Source organism: Kryptolebias marmoratus, linkage group LG3, assembly GCF_001649575.2.
Source record: "Kryptolebias marmoratus isolate JLee-2015 linkage group LG3, ASM164957v2, whole genome shotgun sequence".
NCBI lineage: Eukaryota > Metazoa > Chordata > Actinopteri > Cyprinodontiformes > Rivulidae > Kryptolebias > Kryptolebias marmoratus.
Window position 1 is genome coordinate 11,977,638 of NC_051432.1, and position 13,401 is coordinate 11,991,038.

Here is a 13,401-nt window from a genome sequence, read left to right on the forward strand (position 1 = left end):
TCCAACACACCTGATTTGAATCAATGGGTGATTAACAGGCTTCTGCAGAACATGAAGAGGTGATTTAACCACTGAATCAGGTGTGTTGGAGCAGGGAAACAAATAAAACATGCAGGATAGTGGCCCTGAGGACCAGGGCTGGACACCCCTGTACTGTAACAACACCTATAAGTGGCCAAAATGCTGTTTTTTTAGCTATCAAGTTGTCACAAATTAGTCTTTTTTAATTAAATATTAAAAAAACAAAGATGATTTAGTGTGATTTGCCAACTTGCCAAGGATGTCTGTCTTATATGGATTTGGTTTCAGGCAGTTATCAGATGCTCAGCATTAGATGTTGTTTGGACAGTTAAACAGTGAACTTAGCTGTAAGTATATGCAGTTAGATTTGTCCTTAATGCTGACTGAAGAAGAAGCTCCTGAAGAACAAAGGCCTGATGGCCAGCAGGAACCAGAGGAGGAAGAGGAGGAACTGTGGACCAGTCTGAAGGGAGAGCAGCTCAACGTGAAGGAGGAGACTGATGCTACCAGCTTTTCATTCACTGCGGTTCCTTTGGAGAGTGAGGATGACGAGGAGAAACCTCTGTTCTCACAGCTTCATCAAGTTGAAGTCAGAGATCTTCCAACCAGCAGCTCAGCTGAACACATGGAAGCAGCAACTGGTGGAGAGTCCTGTGGAGGAGCAGAAACTAACAAAAAGCCAGATCTGAATACTCATAAAGACGATTCTGACTCTTCAAAGCCTGAAGTCAGTGAGGATGGTGATGAGGAACATTCCTGACTCTCAGCTAAAACACTTGCCAGACTCTGGGTCACTAATTGAAAAGACACAATGAAGACTGGGAGGAGAACAGGGCTCCCGAGTCAGGTGTAAACACTGTCAACAAATGTTTCAGCTGCTCTGAGTGTGGTAAGGGTGAGGTCTTCAAGCTGATCACTTAAAAAGAAACATATTAAAGTAAAGGAAAATGTAGACTCACGCAGGAAATTCTGTAAAAGTCTAAATTCGTTTAGTTGTGATGACTGCGACAAAAAAGATTTACCACAATGGCAAATCTGGATAGACACATGAGAATCCGCATAGGAGAGAAACCTTTTAGTTGCTGTGTTTGTGGGCGAAGGTTTAGATAAATTTCAACAGGCGCGCGAGAATCCACAGAAGAAACACTGCAGCCATTTGCAGCGACTCCTAAAGCGCAGATGAGGAGCCACACAGGAGGGCAAACCGTTTAGCTGCTCATAATCAACCCCTAAAGACACACATGAGAGTTCACACTGAATTTGAGCAGGGTTTGTTGGTATGTGTGTGTGTAGTTTGTTGTCAATAACAGCAGTGGGTTTCACTTACAGTAACATATTTGTATAACTCTGCTTTTTCTCCTGTGAGTAGCTTTCCCTTCGTGTTGAAATTCGCATTATTTTCCTTAACGCCTGTTTTAGAAGACACCGCAAACTTCTTTACTCACCTAGCCAGCAGTTCCAGGTTTTATCTGAGGGAACACACACGCTTCTTCAATGTTCAAAACATTTTCATTGTAAAATTATAAATATACAAAGAATGTTTTTAATACTGGTGTCTTATAAAACGAAATGTGCAGAAATACATTTTAATTCATTTTACTCTGACTCACTTATTTTACATATCAGTAGTTGTATCAATATGTAAATGAATACAGATGTGACTAAAATACATGTTACATTTTTCATCATAGTTTTTCTCATTTAAAAAAAAAACAATTTAACAGTAAACTTCATCTGGAGTGTCTCATTTTGGTCTTCATGTCACTGAAAGATGTTCAGCTGTGTTTTTGAACAGATTACACCTCAGGGAGCGACTCTTTTAGTCGCATTTATGCTGAAAACCTTTAAACCAGTTTCATCTCTCACACGAAGAAGCAGCGGTTCAGGCTCATTCGGAAATGAGAAACAATGTAATTATCTGACGGTTTTCATTCTCCTGTGGCTTTTGGCTTTTCATGTCTCGCAATGAACTTCTGTGTTTTCTTACAGTTGAAGCAAAAAGTCTGGTCAGGTTGTGTTTTTTTTTTACTCCAGGAAGAGATCTTGTCATGCCATTCGCGGTTTCCAAATATAATTTCAGATTTCAGAACAGTTTTCCATTTCGCCTCAGTCCATTTTAAATGAGCTTTGGCTCAGAGAATACGGCTGCGTTTTTGGATGGTATTGACATCTGGCTTCCTCCTTGTCTGATAGAGCTTTAAGCAGCACACAGAGAGCTGTGTTTACAGACACTGATCTGTGGAAGTGTTCCTGAGCCCATGCAGAGATGTTCAGAACAGAATCAGACCTGGTTTTTAATGCAGTGCAGCCTGAGGGCCTGAAGATCCTGGACATCCAGTGCCGACTTTGAATTTTGTCCTCTGAGCTCAGAGACTTCTCCAGATAAATCTTTTGATGATATTATGAACTGTAGATGGTGGGATATTCAAAGTCTTCTCAATTTACATTGAGGAACATAGTTCCGAAACAGTTTCTCCATCTTTTCTTCTAAGATTCAGTCTCGCTAAAAAGCTCCCTTCACTGACCTGTTACCACTTAACCTAATTAGCTGCTGAACGCTCCTCCAGCTGTTTCTTATTCACACCACTTACTTTTACACCCTTTTGTTGCCCCTGTCCCAGCTTTCTTGAGATGTAGCAGAGTCGTCATCACCGTCGCATTCATCAGCGAACTAAAATTGACCCATTACACCACATTTCTCGTGATGATTATTATTATTATCTAGAGTCAATTTTAAGTTCTTACGTGAAGCACTTTTATTTTTACAAAAAAAAAAAAACCCTGATTCTTTATTCTCATGTGAGGAACTTTATTTCACCGTAAATGTTCTACAATTTATATAGTGCCTTATTAACCGCTCTACATTCTGCACCTCACTTTATAGAGCACAGGTGTCAAACTCTGTTCCTCAGGGGCCGCTCTCCTGCATGTTTTAAACGTGTTCTTGCTTTTAAAAAACCTGATTTAAATGGATGACTTGTGGACGTGCTTCTGGAGAACATGGTGATTTGGTGAGGAGGTAATTAAACCATTTGAATCAGGTGTGTTGGAGGAGGAAATAACTAAAACTTCCAGGACTGGATCTTAACACTCCTGTTTCTAATTCACCCATTCATTCAGTGCTTTCATTTATATATTTCACCACACTATATACAGCACTGTATATAGTCTCACTGATACACCTACACCAATAAGCATATCATGTCAAACCATGTTTTGCCCGAGGACACTTCTTCAGCTCACTGCAGGGGCTGGGAATCGAACCCCCAACCTTCTGATCAGGGGACATCCCCCCCTCCACTGTGACTCACAGGAGGATTTTTGAGTAAAGCTTTATATTGTTCTGTTCAGCTGAAACAGTTATTTCTGTACTTTTGTTTAAATTTGACAATATTTGAGAATTTTGGATGTTTTCCTTTTTAATTGTTGAAGTTTTATGGCTCCACCATTTGATAAGAAATGTTTTAGGTAAAAAATGTGACTACATCATAAAATGTTAAGTTTAGAAAAACAAAAAATAATATTTTTTGGGGAAAAAAAAAAAGATTACATAGAACCTTACATAATTTTGGAAGTGCACTATTTTGCTGATTTTATTCATTTGTATTTATTATTTTATCCAGGAGCCTACAATTGTATAAATACTTTATCAGAACATTACATGGTTAATTCAATTCATTGTTCTTTAAGTGCAAAAAATTTTATATTTCCAAACTGAAAGGATAATTCTTGCCAATAATCATAACAATACTGACCAAAATAATCGTGATTTGGATTTTTTCCTATAATCCAGCAGCTCTACAGTAAACTGTTGTGATTTTAAACCTATTCTTGGGATCAGATACATTATATAAAGTTGGAGGCTTTACATTTTGATATGGGTCATATGTCAAATAAAAATACAAGACAGTGTTAACTTCTCAGTCTGGTAAGGATTAACTTTTATTTCTCCAAACTGAAGTTGTTCAAAGAGCCATTAAAAGGTAAAATAGTATTTTATCATAACCCTGCTGTAGAACCTCACTTTAAAAGATCTGAACTATCCCTTTAGCAGCCCTCCAGTGGGTGGTGAAATCCATTTATTTCTATTAATATAGTTGCAAATTTATTTTTTAGCTTTTTTATATTGCAACCAGGTCTCTGTTAGCTGTTAAACAGTAAATAGAACGTTGTAATCATCCCTGTGTGCAGATGGATACGACTGGTGGCTTTTCTTCTTTAAAAAAAAAAAAAATACTTATTTATGGCTTTGAATTACCGAGCTGCATTTCAGGAAGTTTGTCCTCAACAGCTCCCAATCCAGTGCTTTTATTGGCTTAACTCAATGAAAAATTGTGTCGATTGTCTCATTCTAACTGCATACTTTTTAATGTGGAAAAAACCTGCCAAAAAAGGACAGAAGGCAAATATAATGTTTCTGAGTAAACATTTTTTTTTTACCGAGTCAAACTCAACTTTTCAGCTTGACAGTAGCTCCACCATCAAAACCATTTTTTGGCGACTTCTTCAAATGTCTTGAAACTGTTTTCCATGGTTATTTTTAAATTCATCAGCACAAAAAAACCCTCTTTGTATTTCTAGCCAAGAATCATTAGATGACATTTTTATGTAAGTTTTATGTTTTAATGTTTTGATGTTTTACCTCAAAGGCAAATAATTGAGCTCCAAACGTTTTGACCAGATTCATAACCTCTCATGAGTCTGCCCTCTTTGTCTTTTGATATTGTGGATTAACACTAACAATTATAGCTTAAAATTATTTTTTTTCTCCATTGTGTTTTGGTAAAAAGTCAACACTGCTGAGGCCTAAGAAATTAAATGTTGTTGTGGTAGCAGCTGAGCATCGTCCCCAACGGACACTCTGAGCGCTACACACTGAGGGTTTTGCTGAAAACTTTCATGAACCATGAATTTTAACGAAACTCTCAGACGGTAATCATTGGATGAACGTCTACAACGTTTGAAGTCAACCTAGTTCAAGATGGCTGCCGCAGCTAATCAACATTAGCCAACACAAAAATGCCTCTAGCTCTGATTTTACAGATATTGAGCTAAAATCTGGTGTGGTAGTAGCTGAGAGTAACCCTCAACAGGTACTCTGAGTGCTAATACATCACACACTATGGCATGAGATTGTGCAAGACAACGTTTGCTTCCACTTAATTTGCTTCCAGGATCCAGTTGCTGGGTGGAGGAAGGTGGAAAGACAGATTTTCAGCATTTTGAGTTTCGGTATTGGCAGGGCATTTTTTTGTTTAATGTTTTGTGTTCTAGTTTGTAGGGTTCCCTTTCGGACCCTTTCTTTTTGGTGGGGGGTGTGACAACACCTGTCCTTCCCTGATTAATTGTCTTTTTGTCCTCAGGTGAAGTGGGTGTGGTCTGGAGGTGGCTGCTAACTGGAGGCACCTGGGCAAATGTTTCCAACCTATTGAATCCTGGCTGCTCCTCACACCAGGGGCTGCTCTGGCTCTCCCCATAGCAAGCAGTCCAGGTATTTTCTTTATTGAGGTTTTGTTTTGGTTACTGTATTCGCACTGTCAGTTACACTTTTGTCATATATAAAGCGCACCGGACTATAAGGCGCATCGTCGTGCACCTCCTCAATTTTTGTAACTTCTCGCGGACCACATCATTCAAAATGGACCATTTCGGTGCTCTGGCGGAGCTGGTTCGCCTGTATCAGCATTTATTTGATCCCTCTATGAGAGAGCGCAAAGATAATCAAACGGTTCAAAACTCACGGAAGAATACTGCACCGACGTAAGCGTCAAGTATCAACACCTCCACCGCTCGCTCAGGTCCGCGATGCTACAAATAGCGACTATAACTGAGTTGTACCAAAGTTGTACTAAAACATTACGACTTCTTACATATATAAGGCACTCCGGATTATAAGGCATTTTTTGAGAAAATTGAAGGCTTTTAAGTGCACCTTATAGTCTGAAAAATACAGTATGTTTAGTTGGTCTTGTTTTTTGTATTAGTTTGGTATTGTCTTGGCTATCTTTTGGCTTGGTTCGAGTTGGTCATTAGAGGTCATATTTTGATTAGTTTAGATTTAGTTGCTTAAAATCTAAGTTACCTTAATAAAAACACAAACTTGCTTTAACCCGGTGTGTCCCCTTTTCTTTTGTCATGACCTCACGAGTCGGGTCGTGACAAAAGTGTGACCAAAATGGCTGTAAACGGCAGCGGGCGATATGCTGCTGAAGGCCTCCGGTTGTTTTGGTGTGGTGGTGGTTACAGTTTCATGTTTATAATCTGGATAATGTGAAGCAGAGCCTGATGAACTGAGACATCTCCACTGATCAGAGTGGAACACCACAGGGCGGAAGATTTCCAGCCTCACTTTGGTGTCACCAGGCCCGGAAAATGTCACCATCTGTTTTCTGGGTTCATTACGATGTGACAAGGCCACCGGAGATTCCTGTGAACTGTTGCTGTGAAAATAAAAATAAAAACGCAGTCGGATCAACCACGAATAACCTGCTCAGAGAACGACCTGCGCGCGCACCGTGCGTGTCAGGCGAATTCGTGCGCTTTCCACAAGTCCTGCTGGATGGGAAACCGCAGAGCAAGGCGCATCAGTCATTCCGGGGAGGCGGGGGAGCATCGAGGGAGGCATCCCATAATACAAACACGGCAGCAGCGGTGGAAATGCAGAAGTGGCAGGATGGGAACTGCTGCCAGACACATTACAAGGAGCTCTAATGAGGGAGCTCACACTCTCACTCCCCCCCCCTTCCCTTCCCTTCCCTTCCCTCCCTCTCCTCCTTTCCCCTCCGCCACCGAGGAGGAACGCGAGGCGGGAATTAATTGTGAGGGCGACGGTGGCGAGGCGAGCTGAGGAGCAGGTCATTACCACCCGCCTCCTCCTGGAGCGCCGCGGGCAGAGCATGGAACGCCACACTACATGCACAATTCCCATGATCCCACAGGAGGGGGGCTATATAGCAAGCAGGAGGGTATGGGTGTGTGTGTGTGTGTGTGTGTGTGTGTGTGTGTGTGTGTGTGTGTGTGTGTGTGTGAAGGGGACACAGAGAAAAAGGAAAGGAGAAAAAAAAAACCATCCTGGATATGGAGGCAGGCAGCTTCTTCTTTGTTGGAAAGCATAAAATAAAAATGTACTTATTAACGACATTATCTGTTAGGATGTAAAATATATCTTGTTCTGAATATTTTATTTGCGGTGTGAGTATTTTTTTTACCCCTCTTTGCAGCTCATGATAATTGGTTAAAAAAAAACAAAAAAAAGAAATAAGAGAAAGAAAATCAAAAAGTGACAAAGGTACTGTGTATGTCCTGCAAGTCTGATTCAGAGAAGAGATGAAAAAGGGGGTGAAATGTCTTTCTGTGTCTTGTCTTCGCCATGCACCGGGGTAATAATCAGATTTCGTGCTACTTTACCCTTCCAGTGGCTCTTTATCATATTTCTCTTTGTGTGGATTGTCACCCTCATCAAACCTGTGACATCAGCCTCACAGCGTTGGACACACTGCCCTCTAGTGGACGTTTGACGTATCTGAGTAATGTCCGCCCCAGACAAAAGAAGCTCAGGTTTCTCATCATGTTATCCAGTTTTTAAGCCACAATTTAAGCAATGAATGTTAAAGAATAAAACGCTGATTAGAAAAGGACTAAAATGACAATATAATTGGAAAAAACGTAATTTAGTAGTGAGAAAACATCTTTTCTCTGCCTGAACGCGAGCTGCATCTTACTTAACACATTAACTGTGTTCCACACTAACTAGTTACAGGCTAACTAATTCAATGGGCTTTAAGAGGTGAAATACAAATAAAGGGCAACAGATGAGTCAAAATTAGCTAAAAAAACAATTTTTTTCCTCCTTTATCTTAACTGTATGATAAAAGAGCAGAGACACATCTTTTTGACAATTTTGACAGTCTTTAACAGTCCTGTTCAGTGCTTTACCTTTTCACTACGTGACTAAATCGATTGAAGAAAAAGTGCTGTTGCCTCAACGTTGGCCGACCTGTTTTCATTAGAGGTAGAAATGATTTAGGACACGTCACTGCGATCAAAACTGCCATTAAGATGAGAAGTTCAAATTAGGCTGAAGGGCCACATCCAAGCTGCATTTATTTATTTACTGTGTAAAAATCTTCTAAAAGGCTGGAAGAGGCGCACTAAGATGTCATCTTGTGTGCTTTTCAGTTTAAAAACTAAATATTTTTAATAAATTATGATAATTTTTTTAAGTTTCTAGTTTTGTAGAAACCATAGTTTAATCAAAATATGAACAACTTAGCCACTTACAGGTAAAATGCATAGAAAGAGGCGGGTTTAATGGTTTCCTGGAAGAGAAGTTGCTTCAGTCGACTTCTTTACGTCAGTTTGAGAACGAAACCAAGCGAGGTGTTATCACTCAAAGTACTGAGAAGTTCGAGTTCCTCTGTTAAACAAAATGTCCTAAAGAGATTTCAGGACATTTCATGGACTCTGTCCATGCAGGCTGAAAGCTTCTCTCTGTAGGTGCATGATGAAAAGGGACATCCTTCTGTTGTAATAGGCGCTGTGTCTTCATTGTCTTTTCTCTCGTCCAACAGCAAAAGCCAGTGAAATACTGACTGCATGTTTCATCACAAACAGAGGAAACTACAGGAAAAACTATAGCTTTAATGAAGAAAATAATTTGTCCAGTCACCCTCATTCAGAAAAAAACAAGTAGTATTTGCTCCTAAAGGTGCAGACAATTGTATTTTTGTAAATCTTGGAAACTTCACATCTAGTACCCCTAATAAAATATCTTTTCTGTTATCCTAAAACTGTGTTTTTATAAGATGAACTTATTATTTTATAAACTGCTTCAGCTGCAGATCAGTGACCTTATTCAGGAAAAAGGTTATGAATTATGGGAAAGGCAGAAAATCAGATGTTTGAGATTATTTCTGAAAAAAAAATCTATTGCTGCCATGAAAATGAACTTAACTTTAAGCTTTGTCTGGACTTGATGTGAATAATATATTTTCTTGCTGCACATGGTTGTTGTGACGTGTATCTTTTCAGGAGCTTTTTGATAAAACATGTAAATTAAGGTTTGGGGAACTAGTATACAAGCTACTCTAACTAAAAAAACACCATATAATGTTCTGTAAAATGGGGGTCAAGTTAGAAGAATAAACTCAACGATTCCTGACTAAAAGCTTTGTTTTCTTCACTTTTGTTCCCTTATAAATGAGGAAAAAATTGTAACTGCTGTCTTTTTTATTTAAGACAAATTGCAGGTCAATGAAGTTTTCATTTCAAGGGCCTACCGCCAGAAAAAAAAAAAACTCATATCACTTTTCTGTTCCTTAGAACAGACTAAAATGTACTTTTCAAGCACTGGAAAAGAGAAAACAATAGACCCAACAAACAAAAGGAACTGAATGCTTTTTGTTTAATAAAGTAAAGATTCTGGAGGTTTTTTATGTTTTGGATCTACAATGATTTAGAGCTCTTTTTCCAACATCAACAACAACAAAAAAAAACCAACTGTATTTCTGTCCTTTTTTTTCTCAAATATTGTGTGTTTACGTTGTTGTTTCTGTAAGTTTCTACTTGACAATTTTGTCCCACGTGTCAAAAAAGTTTGGACACCAGTGCCTTACTGCGTGGCGTTTGCCTGTTTTCCCCGTGCAGACAGGGGGGTTTTCTCCTGCAGTCCAGAAACATGCCGGTTAGGCTAATTGGCGATTCTAAACGTGTGAGTGTGTTCATGCACGTTTGTTTGTCTTGTGTGTGTGTGTTGACCCTGAGACAGGCAGCCGACCTGTTCGGGGTGTCCCCCGCCTCTCACCTGTCGGCTGCTGGGATCCTGAACAGGATTAACAGGAAAGGAGGAAAGGAGTGGGCGAGAGAGGCCCCTCAAAACCAGCACCCCAGCTTCTCCAGAAATATCTGCCGCGGCGCAGAATCTGATAATATATCCATGTATGCTCTTGTTAGCATGTTTGTGAGTCATGCCCAGCTACATGATTTAATGTCCTCATGCATTATACATTAAGGGGATACTACCTCTCCTGCCTTTCTTTGCAGCAGACAATTCAAACTTTGTCCACCTGTTGTTCACAACGATCAACAGCAAGGGAGAACAATGTCACAATCAAGGACCTGTGCCGCTTAGTGATGACTTAATTAAGGGGGGGGGGGTTGTGATTTTACACTAATCTGAGTCTCAAGCAGCAGTGCTCATGTGATTGTAGATCTCACAGAGGTGCTTAGCACACCGCTGCCTCACAACGAGAAGGTTCGAGGTTCAAATCTGAGCCTTTCTGTAGATTTTATTCCACAGTTTTAAAAAATATGACATTAATGTTTGACTGGGCCTGGTTGTTTGTCTCATTTATCTTTGCTTTGGGTTAGTGATGTAGGTGACCTGAACAGGAAGTAAACCGCAGACAGTTGGCTCCAGCAGCTCCCCCGACTTCTACACAGAGCAGGATGAGGCAGAAAAATGAACGAGCGAGTGAATAAAACTTCTCGTCCACCTAACTTTCACCATCCTTTCAACCTGCAGTGGACTACTGACCTGCTGCTCTTATCATTGCTGTTTCCTGTCAGGTTTAGCTGTTCAATGGTTGCACAACTCTAACAAAGAACGGTTTGTTTTGTGGCACACACACAGAAAGTTGCTAGAAGCAGAACTTCAGCAGGTGGAGGGATGATGACTTCATGTTTGTACTATCTAAAAAAGGCCATATCAGCTGCCAGCACACAGATAAGCCAGAGAGAGACAGTTGATGCGTCTGGATGTCCGTGGGACAGTTGGTCAACAGGCTGGCTGCGCTTGATTTCAGCCTGACAGACATGTTGAGAAAGCCTTAAGCAAGTGCAAATCAGGTTAACACACACACACACATTTCTATTCACACATATTCTTGAAGCACATCTGCCTGTTTACGAAAACAATTTAAGTACCAACCCAAAGAAAAACTAAGTTCTTGTCTTTCAAATAACAGTCAACTCAAACAAAGCCACTTTTATCTTTTAAATAGATGTTACTGATCCCTACCACAGGGAGAATCATCAGTTTTATTACAAGCCTTCAGAGACATCAGTGAAATAAAATCAGTATTAAATGATGACTATGATCTATGTCATCTATGAGACCATATCATATACATTACTTTTTACCATACATCTCATTATAGAGCTTTCCTAGATAGACATAGGTTTGTTTACTCCTATTTGTTATTATCGCCTGCTGAGAAAGGCAAAGGCGGAACAATACTGTTTTTGACAATTTGTGTGGGTGTTTGTCTGAACAGTTAGCCATTGTTGTAATATGATTTGAAATTGAAAGGAGCTAAAAATTTGTTTTCATCTGATGTCCTTTATATTACTGTAACCTGTAAATCAGTACTACTTTAATGTGGGCCAACTATTAAACCTGATCAGGCATTAGAAAAAAAAAAAAAAGTGTATTCAATGACTGATTGGTATGCAGTCAAGAAGGATGTGAGTTTGTTCTATGCAGGGCTCCGATTGGACCGAACCTCTCCGGGACTCATCTCCGGCGTGCTTTGTTATTTCGAAACGGTTCAAAACTTCAACAATACATATACTTAATTTTTTTTTTTGTTTAAAAACATGTAAAGCTGCAAATTCCGTAACTGCTCCCAAATGTACCACTGAAACTAAGCCCCGCCCCCTCCGACTCTAGCAACAGCTGCGTTCCAAAGCGTCTTAACCAGAGCTGTGAAATTAGACGAAAGAAAATGCATAATTTCGAAAATATGATCCGATTTTTAATTACAAAAGCGAAACATTTACGTTCTTAGAACTTTGAAGAAGACACCACAGCTTTGTATGCCTCCAAGCAATCAAATTTTTCTCCAGTAATGGACAGAAAACGCTGTGAAAGGTAAAACAGGTGTTAATAATAATGAGTCAACGCAGATTGATGACATCCTGCCTAAACACTGTGTTGAATTGAAATATTATTTATTATCATTATTATTAAAATATTATTTCACCTGTGCGAATGTGACGCAGATTTAAATACGTTTGGTAATTAGTTGGATAAGTTTAACGCCTGTTAATTTAAGCTAGCTGCTAAACTGAAGTCCAAGCTAGCTAGAAATCTCATAACCAGGACACTGGTGGTGTGAGCACAATAATAATGTCAAAAAACATCCTTACTGTGTGTTGATCTGTTCAATTTCTGGTCCGAATAACATGTAGGACTCTGCAATGTTAATACTAAAATTTGTGCTAGAAGTGTACAGAGATTTCACTAATTAAAACTATATAATGTTGTAAATCACAACTTCTGTATCAAGAATGCATCTAACTGAACCCTAATATAACCGTGTTGCTGTTATTAATTGACATAAGCCAACACAAATATAACTACAGACTCACTCCACAAATCACTTTACAGATTTAGGTGAAACTTCCAGAAAGTTCTCCTTGGACGTATACAGCTGATTGACTTCAGCAGTCTGTGTGATTCAAGATGGCTGCCACAGCTAATCAACCTCAGTCGACACAGAAGTGGCTGTAATTGTCAATTTTGCATATACTGAATTAAAGTCGGCATGGTAGTAGCTGAGACTCATTTTTAAAAAATACGCTCAGGTCTAATGAAGAGTATTTAGACACTCAAAAGAGCTATAACTCTGTGCTGTTGTCATGATGAGATGATCTTAGTTTAAAACTCTGTCATAATGATAGTGATTAGTTGGTAATTAGTGGACTATTTGGCCAATATTTTAAAGTGTACTTAGGTAATATACTGAACTGCCATTAATATATGCAACAACATGAGTAAAAAGAATGTATGTCACTTGGTAGCTATGGCTTAAAACTGCTTTTAGTTTTCATCACGTCTTGAAAAGCACTGAATAAATGCAGTTAATTAGCAGTATTAGACAACATATTTTTACCAAGTGTATCAGAAAACCTTTCAGGATATTATTAGTGAGGAATTTGGTAACCTATAAGTTCTATAAATGTTAATAATCGTTTTAAACGTGGAAGCTACAAATATAGTTTCCACCACAGCCGCCGGTGATGAGAATAGGGAACTTTTCCTTTACTTCATACATACTGACACTGCTATCTCACCACTCCCCTGACAGGCGGCGTGATGGATCCTGGCTGCTACGGCACTGGGACAGTTGGCAGGCAGGTGGGGGAGGTGAAATCCAGGAGCCACCTGACGGAGGATGGATGGTGAATCGTGATGTTGTTTAGACAGCTTGGGGACCTTCCAAGGCTGCCGTTGTGTGACATTAACAGTCGCAAATGTTAAGTGCCAGCTGTCTGCACGTGGAGCGACTGCATCTCGGTTTTTCTTCTTTTTAGGAAACACAAGTCACGTCTCCGGTGGAGGGACAACTGTATGCCACATGCTGTTGCCGATGCAGAACG